A 26,857-nucleotide genomic window follows, 5' to 3' on the forward strand; every position below is an offset into this window, starting at 1 on the left:
AATTCTGATCTCAACGAAATTATGGGCCTACTTGGGAAGACGTTTTGTTGTATGTGTTGTTCAAGAACCACAAATTATATGCCAGCAATTCCATAAACCGTTATATTTTCATTATATTTTATTGTACATATCACAGATACATATTCATTTTGATGGCAAACAAATGTTTCTGCATAAAAAATAATTTTATAACCTGTTGTAATTTTAGTGTAAAGGATAAAATTCCTCTGGTAGCTAAGTTGCAAAAAGTTTTGCTCTACAACATTAACGTTGTTGTTGTTGTTGTTGTTGTTGTTGTTGTTTTCAAATAAAGGAAAGGGAAAGGGAATCCAAATTTTCCATTCACACAAACAGAAGACAACTTTATCACAAACTACCCATTGAATTTATTTTTTCTTAAGTTTAAAAATTTGTCATTTGAATGTTAAAAAGAAAAGAGGGGCCATAGGGCTATTTTAGGAAGAAATTAGGAACTTTCCCGTTGCAGAAAATTACAAGGTCCCTGAAGGGTAGTTTTTGATATTTTTCTTTCTTCTGCTGCTAAGTACAATAGCTTGACAAAGCAAATGAATTCTTTTTCCATTGAAACCAGTAAGTCCCTACCATCTGCATTTCCATTAAGTGATTTGTCCAGACTCTGGTTATTTCACGAATAATCCACAATGAAATCCTTCTTTTACATCTTTTCTGTTATAAAAATTCCTTTTCTAAAGCATTACATGCCACTTCCCTAACACCTGCTCAGTATTATCCTGTGCTCTGTCCTAAGCAAAAGCTTTTGTTCTCTGTTTAAGAAATACCTACTTATGGCTAGCTCCCCACTTTCTAGTTCTTTGTTTTTTTCTCCAAAATTTTCTCTCAAGCTACTTTCTGCATTTGGTTCAAGATTCACTTGGACATCATCTCCTCCAAGCACCAATGCTTGGGCCTAATGCACCCACTTTGTGTGCTCCTTAGCACCCTGTGAATGGTTCTATCATTTTGCTTCACTCTCTTTTACTGAAATTATCTAAATAGACCTCCTTCCCATGGAACTGAAATTCTTTATGGCAAGTTGCTGTATAAAACCTGATACAAAACTGTACTGATACAAACGGTACTGGTATCACAGCATCAGCCTCTATCATTAATCATTAAGGTAAAGTCTGATAATGAAAAATCTTTTAGTTTTTCTTCATCTGAGAATGTTTTTATTACCCCTTAGTTCCCAAGGATAGTTTCACTAGGGATAAAACTCAAACTCATGATTGACTGTTCTTCTATTACAGCATTTAAACAAACATTGTGTCACTTCCTAATGGCCACCATAGACTCAGGTAAGCTGTAATTTTTTTTTTGACTCATTTTAAGATATTTTCTTTGCTTTAGTTTCAGAAGTTTAATTATGAAGTGTCTTGATGTGGATTTCCTCAACTTCATGAATCTGTAGGTTTGTTTCTTTTGCCAAATTTGAGATATTTTCAGACTTTATTTCTTTACTTTTTCATCTCTTATATCTTTTGCTGCTCAATGGGACTCCAAGGATAAGAATGTTGGATCTTGTGTTATTGTCTCACAAATCCCTGAAGATGTGCTCATTTTTGTTGTTGTTGTTGTTGTTTAGCCTATATTCTCTGTTGTTCAGACTGGCTGAGTCCTATTGTTCTGCCCTCAAACTCAGATCTATCTGCCATCATCTCCACTTTACTATTGAGCCCATCCATTGAGTTTTTAAAACTTATTGTATTTTTCAATTCTATAGTTTCCATTTGTTTTTTAATTCTAACTTCTGTTTCTTTTCTAAGGTTTTCTGTTTCTCATTTCAAGATATATCATAATTATTTGTTAACACATTTTTATGATGGTTACTTTAAAATCCTTGTGAGATAATTCCAACATTTTATTAATTTCACTGTTAGCATTAGTTGATTATCTTTTTGCATTCAGGTTGCAGTTCTCCCTGGTTCTAGATATGATGATGATTTTTTATTGTTATTTTGAACATTTTGGCTACTGTATATGAAGACTCTGTTTAAATTCTTTTATTTAAATTATTTTATTTTAACAGAAAGACACCCTGTTTAGGGTTGGCATGCAAGCCCTAGTCTTCTTTAACAATTCAGTTACATGTAATCTTAGCCAAAAGACTGAGAAGTGATAATGATTCAATTAAAGTCTAGTTTTCAGAAACTATGTGGTGCTATGTTGGTCTGTTGGTTTATTTCATGTCACTGGGGCTTTACTGGTCCCCAGTGATGCCACTTGAGAAATCTGAAGGAGCTTACCAGCCAGACTGCCTTTTCCTGCTAGACTGGTGAAAGGATTCTTGGGCCCATGAGACAAAACAGTGCTTCCTGAGCTGAGAGCTTGTAGTGGTGTGTTGCCCCCTGCATATGAAGGACAGAGAGGGTTTTCCAGGCAGAGTGTTTGTTGGGGAGTGATCCGCTATGTTGGTGCCCTCCAGCTGCACAGAGTCTTCAGATGGGAGAGGAGAATCTCAAGCCTGGCTGAAGAGATGAGAAACTCCTGGTCTGGGTACTTGTTGTGGTGCTAACCACCTTGCCATATCTCCTGGAAGCATGGTTTTTCTGGGAGGGAGATCAGAGTCATAGGACCAGTGGCAAAACGGAATACCTTCTTTAGCTGCTTATTAACAGTAGCACTTCCAGTTGATCCCTCTTGCTGGTTCTACTGGATGCACCTGGTGTTGTCAGAGGCCCTCTCATTGGATCTCCGGTAAGAATTAATTTATCTGGGATACCCTTTGTTGCTAGTTTGGAAATCAAGAAACACTAGGCGTACCTTCTTCTGGTGGCTGTGGGCTTACAAGATGTCCTGCTATTGTGCTGCTCTCTAGCCCTGGGATCTCTCACCAATTCATCTTCCTCTTCCAATTTTTAAAGTTCTTTGATTGTCTGTTGGTTTGTTTCCAGAGTTTATTGTTATATTTAGTGCAGAGGAGCAGGGAGAACCAAGTCTTCAACATGTCATAATGGGGAGTTCCATTATTACACATACAAATTCAAAATTTGATGGTCAAGTTTGGTGTGCCCTTACACATATACTATCTTTCTTCAGACTATGTGCAGAAATGTTCCACAGTTATGTAAGTAAGGCTTGGAACAGAGAGTGGGTAATTGGAATCCCTAAATGTCAGGAACATTCAGATGGTATCACTTGCAACTGTGTCCATCTGGGTGAAGGTTTATAGGATCCAGAAGTTTGCAGTGGGACCTGGAAAATGTTGTTATTTCACTGTAGTACATTCTGACTCTAGTACATACCTTCTGATTCCTTTAGATCAGGGTATTTTATTTGTTTTACCTATATAATTAGTCAAAACCAAAAATGGTAGCAAGTGAAAAATTCTTGAAGATTTTAGAGACCATTCAACGTCATTTTGTAGATGAGAAAAATTGAGGCCAAAGAGTTTTATCAGCTTTCTCCAGTAGAGCCAAACAGCAAGGGAACAGGATTCGATCTCAAGTTTTATGACTTTTGCTTAGTGCTTTTCTTAATATACCATAGAAATAAATAATAATGATTCAATGCACTTTCACTATCAAATGTATTATACTAACTTCTTCACAATCTTTTTCTGTACACATTTAATTTGCCTGCATATTTGGTTCTCTTGTGCCCTATAAAAAGCATACCTATTGTGTTATTTATGAGTAAAGCATAAACAAAAATTTTAAATGATGCCCAGTAATAAGAGATAATTTCTTAGTTTCCACCACTCATCCCAAGTAGTTTCCAGTCTGGTGAGAGATGCAGACATGTAAACTCACTATAATGTAAGACCTTGTGAAGCAACTGGTTAAAAAAAAGAGTTGTCAAAGTATTGTCAAAGAAGATTGGAAAAGTGGTAAAAATCCTAGGAATTCAGGGCCAAGGAACTAAGAGATGTCCTAATGGTTGAATAAGAATTAAACAGTTGGAGTAAAGCAAAGGCATCCCAGGCTGAAAAAAATGGGATGAAAGACATGGAAGCAAGAAACTTTATCCCAGCTTTTTTCTAAGTGTCAGGACATGAAGCCTCGCTCTGGTTCTAAACCCAGTAGGTCTAAAATGGACTTGATCATCTTAACAACCCTCAAATGTGTTTCTTCCTTTTTTCCTTCAACAATGTTCAGTCTCTTTGTCTGGTAATCTGTCTAAATGCAGTTCACACCCTTCTATTTTTGTTTTTCATCAGGTGACCACAAAACTCTTGCTAGGTCTCCGTCTCCCCATGATGTGTCTCCTGGATACTGTCATTGTTCTCCCTTTATTCAGTCCTAGTCTAGGCCCTTGTTATTGTTCATACAAACTAATGTACTTACTGCCCAAATAGTTTCTTCAACTCAAATCCCTCACTTTTTCCAGATCATCTTACTTGATTCTCCTTTGCCAGATTTACTTTTTCGAAAACAAGTGGCATTATATCATTTTCCTCATCAAAATCTTTGTTATTTATTTATTCATTTATTCACAATTGTTTAATTACATACTATATGCCAGACATTGTGTATTAATTGCCTACTGAATAAAATCCAAACACATGGATCAGCCTGTGTCATCTGACCCCAGACTCCCACCCATGTTCTGGATTCCATCTCTTCTGACTCCTCCTGGACTTTGTTCCCTTGGTTCTTCCTTCCCTTCATTTCCAAGCATTTTTACTTATAAACACACTCATGTCTCATCATTCAAAAATAACCTCTACACACACACACACACACACACACACACACACACACACACACTCCCCAAGTTTTATCACTATCTACCTTCTTGAAATATTAGTCTTCTTGTTTCTGTTTTCTCCATACAAGTTCCACATTTTTCAAATTTCCAGTATATATCAGTGAAAGTTTTTTAGCAGTGACGTGACATAATTAGACATGTATTTTATAGACTGTATATCTATACTATTAGAGACAGATTGAATAGGAGAAAGGATGCAGGTCTATTTCAATAACTATTGCAATTGGCAAGTTACATCTCTAGGCAAGAGATGATGGTGGCATGAATTTGGGTGGTAGTTGTGGGGGTAGAGACAGAATGTAATGATTTAAAAAAATTGAAAAAGATAAAAATCCAAAGAAATTGGCTACTGACCGGATATTATAGAAAGGAAAAGGAACAGTCAGGGGTGTCCTCCGGTAGTCTAGCATGAATAAGTCAGAGGAAAATCATTTGATATCGTAAAACCCTAGAAAATTAGCAAGGTGAGCTTTAGATATTACATATTAAGTCAGGATGCAAATGAGACATATCAAGGAAGATGTTGAGTAATGCAATATGTGTGAGTCTCACACTTGTGGTTGATTGGAAAAATGACCAATAATTATAGCTCCCCATCCATGACCTTTGGTAGTACTCAGCTGTACTCACTTTAGGCTGGCATTGATTTGGCCAATGGCACATTAGCAAGCATGATCCCAGCAGAAGTTTGAAAACCTCACATACAACGATGCTGACCCTCTTGCTATCCTTAGGAACTTTGTGATTGACCACAATATGATAAAACCCAGGATATCTTGCTGAATGATGAACCACTGGTTCAATCATCCCCATTGCTTGAGCCCACAGCATGTCAGGCATGAGATTGAAGCAATCCTAGTTCCTCCAGCCCCATCAAGCTTACTGCTGACAATAGTCACTAGCTCAGCAAAATTAACTGAACTGATCCAGATAAAACAATCACCCAGAAGGCCTACAGAATCCTATGCTAAATAAGCAGAAATTATTTTAAGCCAATATATTTTGTAATGATTTGTTATGCAGCAAATGCTAATTGACACAACCTTCTGGGGATATGGTAATAGTAGTTAAGATATAAAGAGCTCATTCTGTGTTAGCATAGTGTTGAACATATTACATGGGTAAACTAAACAACGTAAGTAAAACTTTCACATAAATAGAAGTTTGACGATGTTAAAATATAAAAATAAAGAGTTAAATTATTCATTTTATGAAGTTTAAAGTGTTAGTATTTAAAGAAGAGGAATTAAGTATTTACTCAAAGCTACTCAGTTACTACATGACAGAATTGGAAGAAATATGAGGATATCTAAACTATAAACTTTCTAAGTCTACAAATTGTGGAATTTCAAGAGTATATAGCTTTGGGTTTACTGGACACTCCGAAGTTATTGGTTATGGTAAAATGTTACTTTAGTTTGCAGCCTTTTAGACCTTTGGTTATTTGTATTAAATGTTCCACAGTGTCTGCCAAGGTATATTTTCTACCTTGGTATTCTTCAAAATGCTAATTCTATGCTTTATGCATGCTTCATGGGCAGCAAGAAAAATTTATAGCCTTCAGATAAAATTATAGGTGTGAAACATTCCACACATAGCAATAATTTACCATATCATTTGACTTTTTTTCTTAAAATATTGCATTCATGGAATTTTAAGTTACCAAATCAACAGGTTTTCTTAGTAAGAAGAATTATTTCATAACTGTCTTTTAAAAGGTTTTTTTAAGAAAAATAAATACAACCTGAACTTGTGAGATGAAGGTAATAATGGTTGTGCAGTATTTTGTAATCCTTGGTCATCACTCCTTTGCTGCATTTCTGATCTAAGGTCTACATGGATGCTCCAATTAGAGTGCGTTTTAAAGGAAGATAATTTAAAGATAAGCTAACAACTAGCATGGAAGCTACGTTACCAGAAATTTAATGACATAGGGAAGTATGAGTTTCCTATTGCTACTGCAGCAAATTACTAAAATTTAGTGCTTATAACAACATAGATTTTTTATAGTATAGTACCAGAGGTCAGCAGTCCAATATAGGTCTCACTAGATGTTTTTGTTAGCTAGGCTACCATAACAAAATACCACAGGGGTGCCTGGGTGGCTCAGCTGGTTAAGTATCTGACTCTGGATTTCAGCTCAGGTCATGATCTCACAGTTCATGACTTTGAGCCCTGCATTGGGCTCTGCATTGACAGCTGTGGGGCCTGTTTGGGATTCTCTCTCCATCTCTCTGCCCCTCTCCTGCTTGCTCTCTCTCTCTTTCTCTAAGTAAATAAATAAACTTTAAAAAATGTGCGATTGAAATATTAAAAAAAATATCACAGACTCTGTGACCTAAACAACAAAAATGTATTTTCTCACAGTTCTGGAGGCGGAAAAACCAAAGATCAAGGTGCTGGCCAGTTTGATTTCTGATGAGAGCTCTCTTCTTGACTACCTTCTCTTTGTGTCCTCAGATGGTATTGAAAGAGAGCGCACTTTTATGAGGGGTATCAGCCCTATGACTCCATCCTTATGAACTCATTTAACCTTTATCACCTCCCCACAGACCCTGTCTCTAAACACAGTCACACTGTGGGTTAGAACTTTGGCTTAAGTAGGTGCCTGGGTAGCTCAGTCAGTTAAGCATCTGACTCTTGGTTTCAGCTCAGGTCATGATCTCTTGAGTTCGTGAGGTGGAGCCTGGCATCGGGCTCTGTGCTGACAGCATGGAACCTGATTGGGATTCTCAATCTCCCTCCCTCTCTCTCTCTCTCTCTCTCTCTCTCTCTCTCTCTCTCAATCCCTCTATCCCTCCCCTACTTCTGTCCTACCTCTCTCTCCCTCAAAATAATACATAAACTTAAAAAAAAACATGTATTTGCGGGGGACACAAACATTTAGTCCATAACACAGAGCTAAAATCGAGGTGTCAGCAGGGCTGTATTCCTTTCTGCAGACTGTTGAGGAGAAGCCATTTCCTCTTCTTTTCCAACTCCTAGGGGCTGCCCACATTTATTGGCTCTCTGATCCCTTCCTTCTTGAAACCCGGTGTCTTAGTTTCCTAGAGCTGCCATAACAAAGAACCACAGTATGGGTGGCTCACAATAACAGCAGTGTATTGTCTTACGGTTCTAGAGGCTAGAAGTCTGACATCAAGATGTTTGCAGGTTTGATTCCTGCTGTGGTCTGTGAGGGAGAGTCAGTTCCATGCATCTCTCTGGCTTCTGATGGTTTGTTGGTAATTTTTGGTACTTCTTGGCTTGCATATGCAACTTCAATCTTCTACCTTCACATGGTGTTTTCCCTGTCCCTTCACATAGTCTTCCATCTGTGCATGTGTCTCTGTGTCCAAATATCCTCTTTTTATAAAGATGCCAGTCATTAGGGTGAGCCCTAATGACTCCATTTTAATTTGATTACCTTTTCAAAGACCATATTTCCCAATAATACCATATTCTGAGGTACTTGGTGTTAGGACTTGAACATATTTATTGGGGGCGGGGCACAATTAAACCTAGAGCAGTTAGCAATGGCTAATAAAGTTCATCTCACATTGTATCGCATCATTCTTACCTCCTCTTCTTCCTCCCTCTTCCACTTTTAAGGACCTGTGATTACACTGGGCCTACTAGATAACCCAGGATAGTCTCCTATTTGAAAATCAGCTTATTAGCAACCTTAATTCCGTCTACTACCTGAGTTCCTTTTTCTATGTAATATAATGTATTCACAGGTTCCAGGATTTAGGATGTGGACATTTTGAAGGGTTGTTATTCTGTCCACCACACAGAGAAATTGCCATTTGCTAAAACCTTCAGAAAGATTCTTGGATGTGGCTTCAAGGAAGAGTTAGAAAATGTACTTAGGCTTAAAGATATGCAAGTGATGTGACTCTGCATGGGCTGTGGTTGCTAAACTGCCTTCCAAGAAGCAGGGTTTTTGAGCTTTGAAAGAGCCAAGCACATCTGGTGCCAACATTAAAGTATTGGTAATAGAAGGATGGTTGAGCATTTCCACCAGCATTCTTGCATAGAACACACTTCAATCTTATACAAAGCACCAACTTTTCATTTAAATAAAGGTTCAACAGATCATAGGATTAAGTTTGAGTTAGTCTTATATTTTGTGCATAAATGTGTACTAAAATGATAAAAGTTCAATTTCAAAGAATAGCCTTTGGTTATAAGGGTATATATAGTCTTAGGGACACCTGGGTGGCTCAGTTGGTTAGGGACACCTGGGTGGCTCAGTTGGTAACTGTTGATTTTGGCTCAGGTCATGGTCTCATGGTTCATGGGGTTGAGCCCCATGTCAGGCTCTGGGCTGACAGTGTGGAGCCTGTTTGGGATTCTCTCCCTCCCTCTCTCTCTGCTCCTACCCCCGCTTACTCCCTCTCTCCCCACCCACACTCTCAAAATAAATAAATAAACATTTTAAAAAAGGATGTAGTCTTAGAATTACATGACAAAACCTCCTGTACCCTTACCTCATCCCTGAACACACACACACACACACACACACACACACACACACACACACACACAGTTCATTGCTACTCCATTGGTAAAACAAAGGAGAAAGAGAATAGGGCCCTTTATATTGCACTCACTTAAAACCTATTCCTCTTCCTGAATCAGGTGGATATTTGGAATTCTGGTATGGTTTTCTCCATACTCAAGCCTGTTCTCACCCTCATGGAGTATGTAGAATTTGCTTTATAGCTTCCCCATAATTCATACAGTTAATAATATTTATTTCATATCATCAAAATTTTATGAGACCTCTTATATTCATTCTGTAAATTTATTCAGGAAAACATAGATGCCAATTCCCTGAACTTGCAAACTGAATCGAGTATCCCATTTGGGATACCTGTAAAAGAAGAGGAATTATTTTAAAATATTGTGAATTCTTTCCAAGATCATCTCTAGAATCACTGTCAATTGCTGTAGATATTGGAATTTTCTTTCAAATTATAAAACAGAGGGGAGGGACACAACAAAGTGAAAGAACAAGTAAGCAAAACAATATACAGAGGAAAGAAAGGAAGAATAATGGAAATAAAAAAAGAGAAGAAATCTCCAGAGGCTGAAAAATTAAGAGAGATTATTGAACAGAGAAAGATTCTGAATCCTAAGAAAATACAGACCAGACTCTGGACAGAGGTATACAGAAAGAACTAAGGAAGGAAGTAATTACAAAGAATGGTAATTCTACTATAAAAATAAAGAGGAAATGGAAGAGAAATGAAAACAGGAGCAAGGAGAGAGGAAAGAGAGCATAACCTGCGGTTGAAGATATTCTTTATTACTCCATCATGTACATTTTTATTTCAGTGTAAAGGGAAGAAAAAAGAGAATGTATGATTAGTCTCTGAAAAAAAGTGAACAGATGATGGCAGCCAGAGAGCCAGAAGTTTCTCAGGCCACTTGGAGGATGCTGCATTCTGACTTTGAACATTGGCTGGAATTCATTCTTGCTAACGTGAATCCAGGGATGACAAATCTCGGGGTGCTTTGCACCAGCCTGAGACTCATTAATCACACAAAGACTCCACACATGGGCTTTTATCAGTGATTCTCCAGGCATAGTAATCATGGGCTATGCAGGAAGAAAAGTGGGATTGGGGCCTGCCAGGTCTTTCGCGGCAATTTTCCTGTGTGAAGTTGTCCTGTGTTTGGAGTACTGTCCCTTACTGAGGCACTGCCCATTTATCTGCCACAAGTTTGTAAAGGTTGTTGGATTTTTAAGTGATTTCCAAAGGTTTCAGCACATCGTTTTTAAAGAATTCTAGGAGAACTCACAAATTAACATTTCAACCCTATATAAAGATTTAATGACATGTGTGTTTAGGAGATGGACCAGAAAAAAAGTAGTAGAAATTGAAAATGTAAGCTCTGAATGTGTGACTATTCAACCACATGCCCCAGGGTCTTCTGTTTAAATTTGATTTTACTCTGACTCCAGAAACATGCAATCAATGTGTATGAATTTACAATTGAGTGGTGATCTGTATTGCAAAATCTCCTTGCTTTCCTAGGCAGGGTGTGTGTGTGTGTGCGTGTGTGTGCGTGCATGTGTGTGTCTGTGTGTGTCTGTGTGTGTGTGTCTGTGTGTGTGTGCATGTGTGTGTTCAAGATACTACCTAGACCTAAGATGGTTCTGATTTACTTACCACTAAGAAAGGAAGTCTTATAAACTACATGTATTTCCAAAGATATAGCCTTTTCAAATAAATATCTTTTCATTAAAATGTGTAAGTTAAGAAGTACTTGGCTATTCTAGATACCAAATTGGTGTAAAATAAACAGAAAGGGAGAATTTCTATTTCAGGCACTCCAGGATCATCTGTCAAGAAATCTTTTTAGCACAAAGTAAAAATAAATGAAGCTGGTGAACAAGACAATGTCTTACCAAATGAGTCAAGTTCCAAGTTAATGTTACACAAATATTGCCATTTTTGTTGTCGTTGTTATTAGTAGCAGTCGGTTGGATGTTTAGGCCTCTTCAGGAGCAATACAAAAGGATGAAAGCCAAAGAACCCAAAACAATTTAAAACAATTCAAATTCTGTGTTGCCACCAGGCAGCATTGCCACAACTGTGAGTCAAAGCATTGCATTATCTGGATCTGAGCCAAGAAAATATGACATCTGAAACCCATAGCTGGGAGTCTCTATAGAAATCCTTCTTTATTTAAAAATTTTTTAATGTTTACTTATTTTTGAGAGAGAGAGAGAAACAGTGGAAGCAGGGGAGGGACAGAGAGAGAGGGACACACAGTCTAAAGCAGGCTCCAGGCTCTGAGCTGCCAGAGCCCAGTGTGGGACTTGAATTCACAAACCATGAGATCATGACCTAAGCTGAAGTCAGACACTTCACCGAATGAGCCACCCAGGTGCCCCTAGAAATTCTTCTTTAAATGTTGAGTCATGGGGGAGAAAGTGCAGAGAAAACAGAAGTGGTGAAAGAAGGAAGGAGGCAGGAGACCTAAAATGAGTGCATTAAGTGCCGGATAAACATATTGCATAGTTGGTGTATGGTTATGAGTTTGGAGTAAAGAAATAATAAAAACCTCCATCACTTGCCTGGAATAAATAATTCCAGTTATTTAAAATACTTACTTGTCATATGCTTCTTATTAGATTACAAACAAACTGCCTTTGACAACTACCTTAAGAAATCTCTTTAAGTGTTTTCCTTTCCTTTTCATAATGGGACATCGTATCCATTACAGAAGCTACATTGCAAACAGACACTTCTTCCTTGAGATAAATATTAAAAACTGAAAAGCTGTAGAAGAAATCTCAAGTGTTACTCTAATTTATTATTTATTTAGTTAATTAATTTGAAACCCTGTGGTGGGAATGGCAAAAGATAAAACTGAGCTCTGGAATTCAGAATATTTTCAGATACCTTGAAACATTTCATATAATTTGGACACTGAGTATAATTTTCTTTGGTGTTATTTTTAAAAATTAATGGACTCTATTTCTTAAGCAGTTTTGCTGAGCAGAAAGCACAGAGAGTTTTCACTGACCGTCCTCCCCCAGTTTTTCCTATTATTAACATCTTGCATTAGTGTGGTACATTTGTTACAATTAATAGCCAAGAGTGATATGTTGTTATTATTAATTACAGTCCATCATTTACAGCAGGGTTCACTCTTTATGTTGTGTTATGTTTGTTATAAAAATAAATGGCAAGAGTAGAGCCCTGGTATTCCCAGAGGTTCTGTTGGTGGAAATAATGGAACTGCAGTAATGCTGTTACCATGTGGCCAGAAGAGAGTGACGTGAAGGAGTAAGTAGGAGAGGAAGGGCAGACAGAAGGAATGGGGAGCTAGTGAAGCCATTCAGCTCATCATGGAATCCACTGGAGGCGGCTGCCAATTAGTTACTTTGTATTTAGATATATGAGGCAGTGTGCTCTGCATTAGGCATCATCTAAGTAAGTACTTGTATCCTACTGTTTTCATCTTTACCGAGGTATCACTGACATATAACATTGTGTAAATTTAAGGTATCCGATGTGATGATTTGATATTCATATATATTGCAAAATGATTACCATAATAAGATTAGTTAATACATCAGTCAGTTCTTGCATCTTGAGTACATGCCCCTTGTAGAGATTTCCCCTCGACATTTGCTTGGAAGAAGTCTGTGGGAAAATATCAGTCTCTGGTATTTTCAACATTTCCAATGAAGTGATATACAGAATACACAATGAAAGCCCTGCGCTTAAAATTGAGCTCTTCAACAAAAAAATTTTAAGTTATTTTAAAGAATACATCCTCTTTGTTTTTATTAAATAGGGGCATTTAGCTATTAAAAACTCTGATGCCCAAGTATACTGTACCCTCCATATGTAACATCTTTTCATAGACCAATTGTTACTATTAGTATCTACCTTTTATTGAGCGCTGTAAGTGGAATGGATCCTGGAAAGAGAATAGGAATAAGCCCTCTGTGTTACGTTTTTCATTTTGTAGCAAAATTTAAAGGTATTTTTTTAGTTCTGTTCATTATTGGTATAGGTTGAATTATGTACACGCCCCAAATATAATAGTCCTAATCACAGTACTTCAGAATGTGACTTTATTTGAAAATAAGGTCTTTACAGAAGTAATCAAATTAAAATGATGTCATTAGGGCAGGCCCTAACCAAAGAGGACTGGTGTCTTTATAAAAAGGGGAAATGCAGACACAGAAAGAGACACTGCATATAGGAAAGACAATGTGAAGAGACACAGGTAGGGCCATCTATGGCCAAGGAGAGAGACCTAGAAAATATCCTTCATCACATACCCTAAGAAGGAATCAATCCTGCTGGCACCTTGATTTTTGGCTTCTAGCCCCCAGAACTATGCAAAAATAAATTTCTGTTGTTTAAGCCACCAAGTTTGTGGTATTTTTATGGCAGCCCTACAAAACTAATATAATTATGTTTTTTTTTTTTTATTTTTAGTGTGGTCTGTGTGTGTGTGCCATATGTAGAATTCTCATTTTAAATGTAAAATATTTTAGGTTGGTAAATATGATATCCCATGATTTGGACTTTTGAAAATTGTAATAGTAATTTCCATCCAAAGTATAATTTATGAAGCATGTGTTGCTATATATACGTAAGATATTTAATTTTATTCCAGAAGTTTTTAAAAAAGATTTTGAGTAGCAACTTTTTGGTGTAGAAGACACATATAAGGGTAATTTCACAAAGGACCAATGTACAGGCTGATTCAAGTCCATTCTTTTTTCTCTTGATTTTCCTCAAGGAAAATAGGCTCATACCTCTGAGATTGTGGGAAGCCCTGACCTTCAGATTTTCTGTTTTCTTCCATTTTTGGAGCCATATATCTATGTATTTAATGCATATTTGTATACCAAATATTCTTGTTCCTGCCTTGGGTGATAGGATGACCATCCTTTGTACCAAAAATAATGCAAATCGTCTTAACTATCCTATCGCAATACAGCTTTCAAAAGCAGCTAAATCTGTCGGGCAAATGATAACAAAAAAGAACACATTCTTACTTATACCCTTGTAAGGACCACAGTGAAATTTGTCATCTTTCCATACTCATCATTATCCAATGAACAAAACTTACGTCACCAATTCCAGTCATTGAGTCAGTATGGGGACAGATTTATGGTTGCTAAGGAGGCAACCTGACATACCATCAAGTACAAGATAGTGTTGGATTGGGTTCTTGTGTTATGAGAAGGACACTGGTGAACTCTAGCCATAAACATTCTCTAGCCCAAGCCCACTTCTTCCTTTTTCTGAGATGTGAAGTTTGGAGCTTTAACTAGGTCATAGTTCAGACTCTGGTGAGTAGATCTAAAGTTGTTTATTGAATAATGTTTTAGACTTGCCTGCTGGGTCTTTTTGCTTGTTTGTTTTTTGTTGTTGTTGTTTGTTTGTTTTTTTATAAATTACCTCTGTCTTCCCAAACAACATTCCTCTTAAATAATAAAGTATGAATTTTGGCATCTCTTTAGCTGGTTTATAGGAGACAAGTTTCTCCTTTCAATGTATTAAACAAAACACCTAAACTTCAGGCATTTGTTTGAATCTATACTCACAATAGGTTCAAAAGGCAAAGTCTAATGCAGTGGTTCTTAAACTTGACTCTGAGTTACATAAATCCAGGGGTATTTATAAAACTAAGAATTCTGGGCCAAATAAAAGTCGTGTGTTTGACCCTATAAGGTTTGTAGGTTAGGTTAAGTATCTTTAATAACCCACAAATGGTCTTCTGCAGTCAGTCTGGCACTGCTTCCGGCAGCCAGACTGGATGCAATAAGTTTTACCATTGGTAGAACCCTGAATATTCTGATGAGAGCACTGTAATTTTTATAACCTAAAATTTCTTAAAAACGAGGAAACTCCAAAAACAGGTGTTAGTGAAAAGAGATGGGCACCAGGCTCAAATAAACCTTCATCAAGTAACTGAACTTCTCTAAGTTTTCTTGTTTTTGAGTGGGGATAATAATACTTTTCTTGCAAATAGACTGGAGATGGTGTGTATTAAATGCCAGCCCAGGGCCAGGCACATACTGACTGCTCAATAACAAGAGAGTTCTTATTATTATAGAAGAGGTATGAACGAGTCCTCTAGGGGAGAGAAACTGTTAGATTTTCCTATCTTTCCCTGTATTCATGAGAAGAGCAGAAAATTAGATCCTTAAACTGTATTGTTTTCTATCTCTACGAAAACAGTTTCAGAGAATCATCATATAACAATATGCTTTTAATTTTTACTCAGTTGTATGAAAAAGAAAGCTATACAATTAATTCTGCACCTTGTGCTGAAACACTGAAAACATTGTGTATTGACTCAGTATAAAAGTTTACCCATTGGAGTTAAATACTAGGAAATATATCACTCATCTAACATACTAATATTCTTCCAATTATAGATAACGTTTGCTGTAGCCACCACTGCCAAGAAGCTAAATTCTGACTTAAAGTTTTTAACCTGTGTATTTATTTATTTATTTTTGAGAGAGACAGAGAGAGACACAGAGAGAGACAGAGAGAGAGAGGGAAAGTGCACAAGCGGGGAATGGGCAGAGAGAGGGAGACACAGAAACTGAAGCACACTCCAGGCTCTGAGCTGTCAACACAGAGCCTGACGTGAGGCTTGAACCCACAAACTGTGAGATCATGACCTGAGCCAAAGTCGGTCACTAAACTGACTGAGCCACACAGGCACCCCTCTGACTTAAATTTTTAATTTAATCTCAGTAATTGTTCTTATCCTGGGTATTTTTATATAATTATGTGCATAGATTCCTTTCTTTGCCCTTACTCCCCAACCTTTGTTATTCTTTCTGTGTCAATATTTTCATTGTTTCTTTTCCCCCAAGCTAATCTTTAACTGAAGAAGCAGAATTCTAATAAACTTTGGGCTTCACCTGGATAACTCAGTTGGTTAAGCATCCAACTCTTGATTTCAGCTCAGGTCATGATCTCACAGTTCATGGGTTCGAGCCCTGCACCAGGCTCTGTGCGGACCGCATGGAGCCTGCTTGGGATTCTCTCTCTCCGTCTCCCTCTGCCCTTCCCCCACTCATTCTCTCTCTTTCTCTCTCTCTCTCTCAAATAATTGTGACTACTAGCACAGTTGAGTAGTTCTGATTCATTGTGAGGAACCAAAAGTTTGCCCATCATTGCTTCTCATTGTTAGTGCAAATGTCAATATAGTACAAAAGGCAAATATCTTCATATTATTAAGGAAATAGCTCTGACCTCACGGATCCCCTAAGAGTCTCATGGAAACCCCCAAATAGCCCCAAACCAGACTTTCAGAACTGCCTATGAAAAAGATAAAATCACAACCTTTAGTTTCAAGTTATTTATTTCTTTGGGTATTGTCTTTTCTTCCTTAAAATGCAAACTCCAGCAAAACAGCTCTTGTGCCTGTCTGTTCTCTCTTGTATCTTAGAACCTACTACCATAGATGGATGACCTGGGTCTAATGAAACTATATAGATGTAGACATACATAAATATTTTAATACTAAAAATCAGGTGAACTATGTATTTTTAGAATGCTTGTGTTTGTATGGCATATACCTATACTAATATTTCTTTTATTTTAAAGTTTATTTATTCTGAGAAAGAGAGAGAGAGCATGAGAGGGGAAAAGGAAGAGAGAGAGGGAAAGAGAGAATCCTAAGGAGGCTTGTCAGTGTGGAGCCCGATGTGGGGCTCAATCCCACAAACCATGAGACCATGACCTGAGCTGAAACCAAGAGTCAAACACTTAACCAACTGAGCTACTGAGGTGCCCCTATGGTAAATATTCCTTAAAGCAAATAAACTATGTTTAAAGTTTTACATTATATATATTTTAACAATCAATAATAGTTAAAAAAAATTGAACCAAACATGTTAGAGGAAAGTTTATAATTTTTCTATTCTTTCTATATAGTCTTATAAAATCACTGCCATTTAAGAAATAATTAAAGATGCTATAACCAAAATATATAGAAAAAAATTTGGAGAGTTTGGAGAGTTTAGGCAGTTACCTCATTCAAATATTATGTTTTTTTTCTGAATTTTGTAATATTTTTCAGATTTAAAATTTTATATTTTTATTATCTTTTATTCTAAACAAAATTTTTAATAACTAATTTGATATTCTTGTTCTTAAAAACCTCACTACCACCACCAATTGCATAAGTTTTAAGGACTAAAATGTGAGTCCACTTTTTTTTTTTTAATTTTTTTTTCAACTTTTTTATTTATTTTTGGGACAGAGAGAGACAGAGCATGAACAGGGGAGGGGCAGAGAGACACAGAATCGGAAACAGGCTCCAGGCTCCAAGCCATCAGCCCAGAGCCTGACGCAGGGCTCGAACTCACGGACCGCGAGATCGTGACCTGGCTGAAGTCGGACGCTTAACCGACTGCGCCACCCAGGCGCCCCGAGTCCACTTTTATCTAAAGTAGTAGTACCTTATGCAGAATAAGTGTATCCTAAGTACGGGGACACCTGGGTGGCTCAGTGTCCAACTCTTGATTTCAGTTCAGGTCATGATCTCATGATTCATGAGTTTAAGCCCCCTGTCGGGCTCTGCTCTGTCAGCACAGAGCCTGCTTGAGATTCTCTCTGTGCCTCTCTTTGCCCCTCCCCCACACATGTTCATGCTCTCTCTCTTTCAAAAACAGACTTTAAGAAAAAAATAATAAACATATATTAAGTGTTGATTGTCTAACTGGATCTATTCAAGTATTGTAGTAGAGCCTAAACCTCTAATTGAGCTCTAAAAATTTTTATTTGGAACAAAGAGAAAGACAACTTATATAATGATGATGGATGAGAACATGCAAGATACACTCCATGTATTTCAAGACGGATGTTTATACCAAATATAGTACAATGTGTACTGAAAAGGGGCACCTGGCACCCAAGAGAGGTGGTAAAATGTACAGAACAAAGAACCGATTTACACATAGGGCTATTGCCATCCCTCTCTCAATCTCTATCTCTCCCTCTCTCCATAAGATCTGAATAACCTTACCTAATTTCCCTGAATTTGCTGACAACTCTTGATGCTTACAGTCCACATTCCCTCCACTGGAGACCAATTCTCCACTGATTTAACTTCACACACTTCAGTTTTATTAACAAAAATCTACATGTATTTCACTACACATAAGTTTTGATTTCTGAGATCATATTTTAGGAAACAAAGTGAAAGAATTTAAGTTGAAATGCCTAACAGGAGAGACATGAAATTATTTCTTACAAAAAAAAAAAAAAGACTAGAGCAACTGGCTTTTATTTTAAGGCAAACATATTCAGAAGACATGGAAAGGGGCAGGTAACCATGGATTACAAAAGATAACATAAATCTGTAGAGATAAGTTCAGGGAGACCAAGAGCCAAATGAAATGTGACCTGCTCCCAACTCCCAACATACCAAAGAGAATGTATGATACTCATCTTCATATACTCACTATGGAGATCAAGAGAGAGAGAGAGTGGCAAATGAGAAACTAATGTGTATGAAAGAGGACAGTGTCAAAGAGGATTAGATTTAAGTAAGCCAGAGGTTGGATTTGGAGCTGTGGTGAAAACGCTATACAAAAGTACAAAAGAAGGCCTTTTTTTTTTTCCTATTTCTCCCTTTTTGCATTTGATATTCTGACTTCAAAGTTAACATTAAAGGCATAAAGGAGAAATTTAAAATTACCTAAGTTATGCAAAATCTTGATCTCTATCCTATTTAGCTTTTTTATAATGCTTTATTTAAAATTTAAAAAATTACATTTATTCACCTATACTTTGCTTTATGGAGATATCAGAGGAGTCTTGGGGACTGGATGGGAAGTTGGACCATTTTATGTTAAAGACCCTTACCAAATTTTAGACTCCAGAAATCTTTTAAAATGTATTATGGGCTTTATTTGGTGCAGTGCTAAATACTATTAAATATTATGAAAGTTTTAAAGCAACCAATGAACATAGACGGGCATTTTTTAACATCTTTGGCTATTAAAATTCTTTATTATAATTATATGTACAAGATATCTAGATACCCACACACACTTTCATATATTCAGTCCATAGTTATCATAGCTGTTGAAATTACCAGAAGGCCAATGTTCTAGGAAAATAAGCTAGTGGACATTTTACAGAATGTCTCTGGAAGTTAAGTTTTTCGGGATGCAGGAGATCTGTCACATAGGAAAACCTTTTGGCGTTATCACTTTCTGTGTTTGACAGGTTTCAAAGTCTGTCATCTAAGCAAGTAGATCCAAGCCTCTCATGAGAAGATTTTGTCTCAGAAGAAAGTCTCTACCCTCCCATGGCAATGTCCACAATGCAGTTCTTCGTACTGCTATGCCTTCTTTTTCTCTCAGCTTACCAGTATAGCCATTATGTTTATGAACCATTGCTAAAAATGTTTTCACTTGGTAATATTCTTTTTTTTATTAAAATATCCCCTTTCTAACTGAATAACTTTTACGTACACTTGAGAGAAGAAAAGTTATCCATGAACATATACCTCTGTTCTCTTCCCCCCGTCCCACCAAATAATTCAGAGGTGTAGATCTCCGCAGAAAAACTGACAAATTCAGCTCTGCAGACAAAACTGTGCCAAAAAAAAAATGTATCCTCATCTAAATGCTAGCTCCATGACACTTGAGGGAAGAATGGATTTGATTTCAGTCTTGTCATTAACTTGTTCCTCACTTGAGACTGGTGTTCTGAAGAGTTATTTAAAACTCAATTGTACAAACCAAAGAGGCTTTCTGTGACTGCCACAGATATTTGTTCTTACATTCTCTTTCCATTTATCCTACTTTCTCTGTACTGGTTCAATTCCTTTCCCTGTAATTAATATATTTTGAAACCTGGTAGATATTACTCTTCTCAGGCCCTGTAATAATGCTTAGTAGCTTCAAACATTATGACTATCCAGACATTTCAAGACATATCCAGACATTTCAAGAAATCTACATTTTACTTGTTACCAGGGAGAAATTTTATAATTTAGATTAATAATTATCTATCATGGTGCATTGAGAACTTTTACTTAGAAATTATTTATCTAAATATAGATTAAGATTGTGAAAAAAAACCAGATAAATGTCCATACAATTGTAATTAGTACAGTCAGTGTGCAAGAATACCTGACTGGCAAGAAAGCATATAAACTTAGAGAATCTAAATGAACTTTAGAGAATTTGATTAAAATGTTTGCAGCTCAGAAAAAAGGAAAATAAGATATTTTTGAAGTAGTTCTTACATCAAGTACCATCTTTTCTTAATTTAGGGATTGTATTTTTATTTTCCTGTTACTAGTGACGAGGTTGCCTCCGACTTTAACATACTGTTGAGTCAGAACTAATCTAGTGTCAAAATTCACATTCACATTCACATTCTAATCCTATTTCTCCAGTGGGGCCTTGGCCAAATCCAAGACTCATTATTGTCAACTGAAATGTATGGGACTCTAGTAGGTGACGTGTAAGTGTCCTCCCACTCTACTGTTATAAGATTTTAAGAGGAGGGGCACCTGGGTGGCTCAGTTGGGTAAGCATCCAACTTCAGCTCAGGTCATGATCTCGCAGTTCGCGTGTTCGAGCCCCGCATTGGGCTCTGTGCTGACAGCCCGGAGCCTGGGGCCTGCTTTGGATTCTGTGACTCTCCTTCTCTGCCCCTCCCCTGCTCACATTCTCTCTGTCTCTCTCAAAAATAAACATTAAAAAAAATTTTTTTAAATAAAATAAAATAAAAAGATTTTAAGAAGAATCATCTATGGACAAAATTGGAAAACCAAGTGGGCTGATAATAATCATTGAATGAAGGAAGAAAGTGAAAAGAATGAAAGTAAGGATAGAGGAAATATGAGAATAAAATAATCTGAATAGCTAGAAAGGGCTTTTTATTTTAATTCCAGTTTAGTTAACATAAATTGTCCTATTATTTTTAGGTGTACGATACAGTGGTTCAACAATTCTACAAATTACTCAGTGCTCATTATGATAAGTGTACTTTTAATCCGCTTCACGTACTTCACCCATCCCTTCACCCACTTCCCCTCTGGTAACCATCAGTTGTTCTCTATAGATGAGAGTCTGTTTTTTTGGTTTATATCTTTTTTCTTTGTTCATTTGTTTTGCTTCTTTACTTACATATAGGAGTAAAATCATGGTATTTCTCTTCCTCTGACTGATTTATTTCACATAGTATTATACTCTCCAGATCCGTTTTGTTGCAAATGGCAAGATTTCATTTTATGTATGCATGTATGTACGTATACATTTTTAATTTCCAGTGAGTTAACATACAATGCAATATTACTTTCAGATATACAGTTTAGTGATTTGACACTTATATACAATACCCAGTGCTCACCATGACAGGTTCACTACTTAATTCCCATCACCTATTTAACCCATCTCCCCAACCACCTACCCTTTGGTAACCATCAGTGTGCTCTTTGTAGTTAAGAGTCTCTTCCTAGGTCTCTTTCTCTCTTTTTTCTCTTCTTTGTTTTGTTTCTTAAATTCCACGTATGAGTAAAATCATATGATGTTTGTCTTTCTGTCACTGACTTATTTTACTTAGTATTATGCTCTCCAGCTCCATCCATGTCATTGAAAATGGTACTATTTCATTCTTTTTATGGCTGAGTAAAATTCCATTCTCTCTATATATAATATCTTTATCCATTCATCTATCGGAATGGACACTGGGCTGCTTCCATAATTTTACTATTGTAAATAATACTGCAAAAAACATAGAGATGCATGTATCTTTTCAAATTAGAGTTTTTATATTCTTTGGGTAAATACCCAGTAATGGAATTACTAGATCATATGGTAATGCTGTTTTTATTTTTTTGACAAAACTCCATATTGTTTTCCACAGTGGCTATACCAGTTTGCATTCCCACAAACATTGCAAGAGGGTTCCTTTTTCTCCACATCCTTGTCACCACTTGTTGTTTCTTTTGTTTCTGATTTTAGCCATTCTGACAGGTGTGAGCTGATATCTCGTTGTAATTTTAATTTGCATTTCCCTGATGATGAATGATGAATTTTCATGTGTCTGTTGGCCACCTGTACATCTTTTTTGGAGAAATGTCTCTTCATAACTTCTGCTTATTTTTATTTGGGTTATTCGAGATTTTTGGTGTTGATTTGTATAAATTCTTTATATAGTTTGGATACTTTATGTATTTTGCACTTGTTTTTTCCCATTCAGTAGGTTATCTTCTAGGTTTGTTGACTGTTTACTCTGCTATGCAGAAGCTTTTAATTTTGATGCAGTCCCAATAATTTATATTTGCTTTTGTTTCCCATGCCTCAGGAGACATATCTAGAAAAATATTTCTATGGCCAGTGTCAGAGAAATTACTGCCTGTCCTCTCTGCTAGGATTTTTAAGGTGTCAGGTCTCACATTTAGGTCCTTAACCACTTGACTTTATTTTTGTGTATAGTATAAGAAAGTGATCCAGTTTCATTATTTTGCATGTAGCTGTTTAGTTTTTTCAACACCATTTGTTGAGGAGACTGTTTTTTTTTTTTTTTTCCATTGCATATTCTTTTCTTTTTGTCTCTTTTGTGGAAGTGTAATTGACAATATAATCATGGGTTTATTTCTGGGTTCTCTATTCTGTTCTGCTGATCTATGTGTTTGTTTTTGTGCCAGTACCATACTGCTTTGATTACTACAGATTTTCAGTGTAACTTGACATCTGGGATTGTGATACCTCCACAGTTTTTTTCTTTTCAAGGTTGCTTTGGCTATTCAGGGACTTTTTTTGGTTCCATACAAATTTTAGGATTATTTTTTCTAGGTCTGTGAAAAATGCTCTTGGTATTTTGATAGAAATTGTATCAGATCTGTTGATTGCTTTGGGTAGTATGGACATTTAAACAATATTTGTTCTTCCAATTCCACGAGCATGGAATATCTCTCCGTTTGTTTAAATGGAATATTTTTTTTATTTGATTTGTATAGTTTTCAGAATATAGGTCTTTCACCTCCTTGGTTAAGTTTATTCCTAGGTATTTTATTCTTTTTGGTGCAATTATAAATGGAATTGTTTTCTTAATTTCTCTTCCTGTAGGTCATTATTAGTGTATAGAAATACAACAGATTTCTGTATATTATTTTTTTTATCCTATGACATTACTGAATTCATTTATCAGTAGTCTTTTGGTGGTGTCTTTAGAGATTTCTATATATAGTATCATGTCATCTGCAAATAATGAAAGTTGTACTTCTTCCTTATCATTTTGGATATTTTTAATTTCTTGTCTGATTGCTATGGCTGAGACTTCTAGTACTATGTTGAATAAAAGTGGTGAGAGTGGAGATCCTGGTCTTATTCCTGACCTTAGGGGGAGAACTCTCAGTTTTTCACTATTTTTTAAGTTTATTTATTCATTCATTTATTTATTTAGAGAGCATGAGCAAGGGGCAGAGAGAAAGGGAGAGAGAAAATCCCAAGCAGGCTCCATGCTGTCAGCACAGAGCCTGACATGGTGCTCAATCCTATAAACTGTGAGATCATAACCTAAGCCAAAATCAAGAGTCAGTTGGTCACTCAACCAACTGAGCCACCCAGGCACCCCTGTTTTTCACTATTGAATATGATGTTATCTATGGGATTTTTATATATGGTTTCCTTATGTTGAGGTATGTTTCCTCTAAACCTACTTTGTTGAGGGTTTTTCTCATGAATTGGTGTTGTACTTTATCAAATGCTTTTTCTGCATCTATTGAAATGATCATATGGTTTTTTTATTTCTCTTGTTTATGTGACATATCAGACTGATTGAGTTGTGAATATTGAACCACCTTTGTATCTCAAGAATAAATCCCACTTGATAGTGGTTAATGATTATTATAATGTATTTTAGATTTGATTTGCTAATATTTTGCTGAGGATTTTTGCATCTATATTCATCAGGAATACAGTAAAATCTTGGTTTGAGAGCATAATTCATTCCAGAAACATGCTTGTAATACTTGTATTACACTTGTAACACTTGTATATCAAAGCAAATTTCAAGAACCATTGGCTCAGTTGTAATCATGTGACATTCAGCATCATGTACTACTCATATTGCAAGACGTCATTCATTTATCAAGTTAAAATTTTTTAGAAATGTTTGCTCATCTTGCAGAATACTTGCAGAACAAATTACTCACAATTGAAGGTTTTACTGTATTGGCTCGTAGTTCTCTTTTTTGTATATTTATCTGGTTTTGGTATCAGGGATATGCTGGCCCCATAGAATGAATTTGGAAGTTTCCCTTTGTATTCTATTTTTTTGAAAAGTTTGAGAAAAATAGCTATTGACTCTTTAAATGTTTGGTAGAATTCACTAGTGAAGCCATCTGTTCCTGGACTTTTGATTGTTGGGAGTTTTTACATTACTGATTCAATTTCATTGTTGGTAATCCTGTGTTCAGATTCTATTTCTTCCTGATTCAGTTTTGGGAAATTATATGTTTCTAGGAATTTACCCATTTCTTACAGGTTGTCCAATTTGTTGGCATATAACTTTTTTCATAATATTCTCGCATAATCCTTTGTCTTTCTGTGGTTTCAGTGGTTATTTTTCCTCTTTCGTTTCTGATTTTGTTTATTTATAAATTTTGTTGATCTTTTCAAAGAACCAGCTCCTGGTTTAATTGACTTGCTTTATTTTTTGTTTGTTTGTTTTTGTTTTTTGTTTCTATTTTGTTTATTTCTGCTCTAATATTTATTTATTACCTTCCTTCTACTGGTTTGGGGTTTTGTTTGTTCTTCTTTTTCTAGCTCCTTTTGGTGTAAACTTAGATTGTTTATTTAAAATTCTCTTGCATCTTGAGATAAGCCTGTATTACTATGAATGTCCTCTTAGAACACCTTTTGCGCATCCCAAAGATTTCTGTTTTCATTTCCATTTGTCTCCATGTATTTCTTGATTTCCTCTTTAATTTCTTGGTTGACTCATTATTGCTTAGTAGTTTGGTATTTAACTTCTGTGTATTTGTGTTCTATCTGGGTTTCTTCTTGTTGTTAATTTCTAGTTTAGTAGTTCTGTGGTAAGAAAAGATGCATGTATGACTTAAGTCTTTTTGAATTTGTTAAGACTTTTTTCATGGCCTAATATGTGATCTCTTATGGAGAATGTTCCATGTGCCCTTGAAAAGACTGTGTATTCTGCTGTTTTAGAATGGAATGTGCTAAGTGTATCTATTAAATCCAACTGCCCCAATTCAGGCCACTGTTTGCCTGTTGACTTTCCATTTGGATGATCTCTCCATTGATGTACTATAGGTTGTCAAAGTCCCTTACTATTATTTTATTAATATCAATTAGTTCCTTTATGTTTGTTATTAGGGGCTTTATGTATTTATGTGCCTCCATGTTGGGTGCATAAATCTTTACAAATGTATCTTGTTTGATTTTTCCCTCTTTGATTATATAATGGTCTTCTTTTTATCTTGTTATGGTCTTTGTCTTAAAGTCAATTTTGTTCCATACAAGTATTACTCCCTCAGGTTTTTTTTTCCACTTCCATTTGCATGATGAATGCTTTTCCATCCCTTCACTTTCAATCTGCATGTGTCTTTAGGTCTGAAATGAGTCTCTTGTAGGCAGCAGATAGATGAATCTTGCCTGTTTGTCCATTCTGTCACCCTGTATCTTTTGTTTGGAGAGTTTGGTTCATTTACATTCAAATTAATTATTATGTATACTTATTGACATTTTGATACTTGTTTTGTGGTTGTTTTTGTAGTTTTTCTCTGATCCTTTCTTCTCCTGCTCTCTTCTCTCACGGTTTGCTGGATTTTTTTAGTGATATTCTTGGACTCCTTTCTCGTTACGTTTTGTGTATATATCACTGGTTTTTGATTTGTGATTACCGTTAGGTTTGTATCTAATATCTTATACATTTAGCAGTGTATATTAAGTTGATGGTCCCTTAAGTTTAAATTCATTCATTAACCTCAACACCACCACATTTTTTATATATGCTATCATACTTTGCAAGCTTGTTTTGTGAATCCCTTGACTGATTTTTATAGATCACTTAATTTTACAGTTTTTGTGTTTCTACTATTCTTACTCCTACTTATGATCTTTCCTTTCCATTCAAAGAGCCACCTTTAATATTTCTTATAGGGCTGCTTTAGTAGTCACGAATTTCTTTAACTTTTATTTGTCTGGGAAACTCCTTATCTCTCCTATTTTGAATGATAGGCTTTCTGGGTAGAGTACTTTTGGTTGCAGGTTTTTTCTTTCAGCACTTTGAATATATCATGCCACTAAATATATTAATAAACTGAGTATATTGCTTCATTTATAGAGTCAGAACAAGAGTGAACAAACTTCAGCCTAAGCCAAATCTGACCCATGATCTATTTTTGTAAATAAAGTTTTACTGGAACATAGTTTCATTCATTTGCTTACATATGGTTCATGGCTGCTTTTGTCTTATAATAGCAAAGTTGATTAATCATGACAAAGCCTGGATAGTCTGCAAAGCAAAAAAAAAAAAAAAATTCATCTCTGGCCTTTAACAGAAAAAGTTTGCTTACCCCTGGTCTGAAATTATAAGCAAATCATGACTAATTAAAATAAGATGACTTAAATCAATAGTAAAAGCCTAAC

The 26,857-nt window shown here is 36.0% G+C and overlaps 1 long non-coding RNA gene across 2 annotated transcripts in view; it reads left to right on the forward strand.

The window, feature by feature from the left end:
• Positions 1–26,857, forward strand: part of LOC109498550 — a 528,643-nt gene that overhangs the window by 350,567 nt on the left and 151,219 nt on the right. For both annotated transcript variants that reach the window (XR_006595729.1, XR_006595727.1), the window contains exon 9: positions 1,269–1,316. This is a non-coding gene — a long non-coding RNA (uncharacterized LOC109498550). The remainder of the gene's footprint in view (positions 1–1,268; positions 1,317–26,857) is intronic.

This window comes from Felis catus, chromosome A1 (genome assembly GCF_018350175.1).
Source record: "Felis catus isolate Fca126 chromosome A1, F.catus_Fca126_mat1.0, whole genome shotgun sequence".
Taxonomy (NCBI): Eukaryota; Metazoa; Chordata; class Mammalia; order Carnivora; family Felidae; genus Felis; species Felis catus.